The sequence below is a fragment of the Rattus norvegicus genome, chromosome 5, assembly GCF_021556685.1.
Source record: "Rattus norvegicus strain SHRSP/BbbUtx chromosome 5, alternate assembly SHRSP_T2T, whole genome shotgun sequence".
Classification (NCBI taxonomy): domain Eukaryota; kingdom Metazoa; phylum Chordata; class Mammalia; order Rodentia; family Muridae; genus Rattus; species Rattus norvegicus.
The window spans coordinates 29,778,598-29,783,486 of NC_141538.1; the positions used below are offsets into that span (position 1 = coordinate 29,778,598).

The following is a 4,889-nucleotide window of genomic DNA, read 5'->3' on the forward strand; positions in this document are numbered from 1 at the left end:
TTCCCTAGGTGGACTCCCCACCCACCACCCCACCCCCCAACCCTGAAAGAAGCCGGAGCTTCCAGGATCCAGGATCGGAGACTCTTGTTTGCGGTGGTCACACCTTAGACACTCAACTGAGGCGACAACAGGACTGGGGGGGACACCCTGAATCCCGTCAGCCGTTGTTAGGCGCCACCTCGGCAGTGCGTTCCTGCTCCGTCCACACCCTGGTTCCACCCATCACCAGCTCTGCCCTGCCCTACCCTTGTTTCTTGTACCTTTCCTGGCCGGCGCCTTACCTTTTTTTTTCTTTTTAGAAAAAAAAAAAAAAAAAAAAGCCTGGATGTGTGCCTAGTTTGGCCACCAGCTTCTTCAGGGCTGGAAACATTTTCGCCATTACTAGTGTGGCAATTCTGCCCCCTAGTAGCTGAAATTGGAAATGCATAGCTGTCCCTGGAATGACAGCCCCTCTCTCTCTTTTCCTAGTAACCCTCCTGCTTGTGGTCTGTCTACCCTTTGAAGAAGGAGCAGTTTACTGTCTCGGGGGCTCAAAGGGTCCTGGAACCCAGCTTTTTCTGTGATACCATGAAGGTCAGTTCACACTGTCTTCGTATTCAAGCCAAGGTCTCTCTCTGCCTCTCTGCTATGTCTTCCTTTCTAGTTCCTGCAGCCTTGCGCATGACAGAATGAGCTATTCCATTCTGGGTGGAAAATGCCCCCGCCCCCGCCCCGCCCCCGCCCCGCCCCCGCCCCGCCCCGCCCCGCCCCCGCCCCGCCCCCGCCTCCGCCCCGATCTTTTCTCCTCCTCCTCCTCCTCCTCCTCCTCCTCCTCCTCCTCCTCCTCCTCCTCCTCCTCCTCCTCCTCCTCCTCCTCCTCCTCCTCCTTCCTTCTTCTCCTTCTTTTAGAATATGAAAAATCTATTACTGTGTTTCCTTTGCCAAATTTTATGATCTTGGCCTTTCCTTCTTGCCTTTGTACAAAGCCAAAAGAAACACAGTGGCCACTTTAACCACTTTAAAACGGACTCCAGGAACATCACCTACAGCATGGCCTTTTCTACCAAATCCAGCAACCAGAACTTCATTGTTTTCCTCAATGATGTTCAAACAGCCATCACTGGGCACTAATGCTGTGGCCTTGTGGTTCTTTTTTTTTTTTTTCCCCCGGAGCCGGGGACCGAACCCAGGGCCTTGCGCTCGCTAGGCAAGCGCTCTACCGCTGAGCTAAATCCCCAACCCCAACCTTGTGGTTCTTAATGGTCTGTACCCTGACACACTTCCCGATGGCAGAATTTGGCTTTTTGGCTTCAACTCTTACTTTTCCCATGCACAATTCCCTTTGCGTGAGAGGCGGCCCCAAAAGGATTGGCCTTCAGGACTATGCCCAAGGGGGATTTCTTGTACTGCTTACCATGCCACGTCTGGTCCTGTCAGGGACTGTGGAGCTTCCTGGTAGTACAGAGACCACAATATTTCCCCATTTTGCTGGTGCTATGGGCCTGAGAGGAAGAGGGAGAACAGTACTAATAGACGACTTTACACAGTATACATCCACGAGAAACTGAGACGTACAACGGAAACCTGTGCAAATCACTGCTTCACACTTTTCATGATAAAAACTTTGTGTCCTTGAATGCTTGGTTCACAAGCAAGGCTAAATTACTAAGCTACACATTAACTAAGTTTGAGGGCCAGTCAGTCCATCACTGTTTTCCCTCAAACTGTGAGCCGAAGGAAACCCTTCCTCCCATAAGCTGCCCTCTGGCACATATGTTGCCACAGCAACAACAAAGGTATCTCACACACTGGGCAGAAGTCTAAAGGCAGTTGTGATTAAACAGCTGGCCATCTCTCTGTAATTAAAAATGCTTATTTATTTTATTATTTCCTGTTTGAGAGTGTTCAGTGTGACCGGACATTTGTATGCCATGTGCATGTCTGGTGTCTATGGAGACCAGAAGAAGGTTTCAGATCGTTGGGTACCGGGGTTAAGTTGGTTGTAAGCGACCAGTCAGTGCTGGGAACTGAACACGGTCCTCTGAGGAAGCAGTGGAGACTCTCACAAGCTATGCCATCGCTCTGGATCCTTATATAATATTTTTAAAAGCAAGCATATCGCTAAAGAAGAAAAACTCCAGTAAACTCAGTTGGCAGCAGCTTCTTTTTGGTCTATTTGGGGGGTGGTGGTGTTTATTTATTTATTGGCAAAAGAACTTCACTAAAGATAGTTTTTCTTTTTTAAGCTTACAGTGTTATAAAAATAAGAACTGGCGCTGTAGCTCTAACTCGTTTTAAAGTGCTTGCTAAGACTATAGAGGCCCTGGATTCAATCTCCAGAACCACACAAACTGTGTATGATGGCGAGAACCTGTAGTCCTAACACTCAGAAGGTTGGTGGCAGGAGGGGCACTAACTCAGAGTCATCCTTGGCTACACGCTGAGCTTGACAGCAACCAGGGCTACATGACACCTCTCTGAATTAAAAAAAAAAAAGTAACTTTCTCTGTATAACAGCCCTGGCTGTCTCAGAACTCTCCTTGCAGACCAGGCTGGACTCGAACTCACAGAGATCCACCTGCCTCTGCCTCCTGAGCGCTGGATTAAAGGTGTGAACCACTATTGATTTGTTAATGTATTTTAAAACGGTATTTTTAGAGGCTGGAGAGCTAGCTCAGCAAAGTGCTTGCCACCCAAGTGTGGGGCCCTGAGTTTGATCCACAGTAACTACATAAAGATGCCAAATGGGTTGTAAACACTGGCAATCCCAGTGCTGGGGATCTGGAGACAGAAGGAACCCGAGGGTTTCCGGCCAGCCAGCCTGGCATAATTGGTGAGCTCGAGGTCCCACCGGGAGATTCTGTCTCAAAAAAACAAGGTATATTGCTCTTCAGAAGCAACCAGGGGTTAACCTTTGACCTCCATGTACCTGCATTGCACACACACACACACACACACACACACACACACACACACATGAATGTACCATATTGTTAAAATGCTGCAGTTGAAAAGTTGACCACTGTGGAGTACATCTATAACCCGAGGACTTGCAAGGTAAAGGCAGAATGATTATTCCTGGCTTGAAGGCACCCTGGCCTATACATTGAGTTCCAGGCTAGCTAAGGCAAGACCTAATACTTCAAAAAATATTTTATATTCATATATATAAAGGAAGTTATATATATACATATATATATATATCAATGAATAAGCCAAGTTATCAAAACCAAATATGTAATTTAGCTTTGGGGGAAAAAAATCAAAGCCAAGGTTTTTTTTTTTTTTCCAGTAAAAGAGAATTAACAATACATGACCATATCCTGGTTGCACATTGCTCACCACACTCAGGAGAATAGATATGTGTTCAGTAGTCTAAATACCATTTGCTACCTTAAAATACCAAGTGCTTTGCTAATATCTCCTTCCCAAACTTAAATAAACACCCAGGGTGTTTTTGTCCATTTTGCGTATCAAGTGCAGATTTCTCTGCCCAGAGATTTGGTCGCAGTTGGGACTTTGGTATGACTCAGTATTTGGTAAAACATTGTTCTCCATCACGTTCTGATTGGTTCAATGAAGAGCTGAACAACCTTTAGCTGGGCAGGAGAAGGAAAGGCAGGATTTCCTGGCCCAGAGAGAAGGTCTCAGGTCTCAGGTGGTGAAGGAGGGAGTGGCCATCGGTTGGGGATGAAGGAGGAGGTAACCAGGAGAAACTAAGATGGCAGGTAATGGACCACGTGTCTGGGAAGTAGGTCAGCCAGCCTTGTCAGGTTAGAACAGCTGAGCATCTGCCCAGGTACAGTGCCTGAAGCCTTTTATTTTTTTTTAAAGATTTATTTATTTATTATATATGCATACACTGTAGCTGTCTTCAGACACACCAGAAGAGGGCATCAGATCCCATTACAGATGGCTGTGAGCCACCACGTGGTTGCTGGGATTTGAACTCAGAACCTCTGGAAGAGCAGTCAGTGCTCTAACCACTGGGCCATCTCTCCAGCCCGCCTGAAGCCTTTAATACATATAAGGTCTCTGTGTCATCATTCTGAACACCCCATGCTTTTGCGTGCATTTTAAAATCTGAAGTCTTTGACAGTGCGGATTTAGAACAACCCATCACATACAGATACATGAAATGACATGATTACCTACCTGCCTCTTACTTTCTTCACACTATGGCCGTCCAGTGTTACAGTGAAAACTCTCCTCACAGGTGACCACTTTCCAGAAGCCAAGATCATCAACTGAAAATCCTAATGTCTGTATGTGCTTCAAAAAGCGTGTTCAACACAACAAAACTCAAACCAGATGATGGACAGTAAATCCAGCCCGATGGCTGGCCTCAAGCTCGAAGGGCATAAACCAATGTCTTTAGCAGCATTAGTGGGCTCTTCTGAGGAGGATTCTGCGTCCTCCTGTGTTACCCTTAAAACCACTAGTTTGCGTTTGGTTTTGTGGTGCACTCCTGTAAACCTACTACAAAGGAGCCAAGGCTAGCCTGAGTTACATAGTGAGTTCTGGGCTAACCTGGTCTACATGAGACTGTCTCAAAAGCAAAACAACACAGTGACAAAAATTAAAATTAGTTAGGCGTTAGTGGCACATGCCTTTATTGTCAGCATTCAGGAGGTAGAGGCAGGGAGGATCTCTGGGTTTTGGTCTACAAAGGGAGTTCCAGGATAGCCAGGGCTGCACAGAGAAACCCTGTCATAAAAACCAAATAACAAACAAGTCACGTAGCACTGTTGATTTGCTGTCAATCACTTCTGGAAGGAGAGATTCCAAATCTCTCTGCAAGTTCTTGGTGTGTTTGGATTGCATTTCCTTCCTTCCTTCCTACCTTCCTTCCTTCCTTCTTCTTCTTCCTTCCTTCCTTTCTTTCAAGATGTATGTATGTATGTATGTAT

General features: G+C 46.3%; 1 pseudogene; it reads right to left on the reverse strand.

Moving 5' to 3' along the window:
- Window positions 1-927: 927 nt before the first annotated feature.
- Rps23-ps1 (ribosomal protein S23, pseudogene 1) lies at window positions 928-1,463 on the reverse strand (annotated as a pseudogene).
- Between the last annotated feature and the right edge of the window lie 3,426 nt (window positions 1,464-4,889).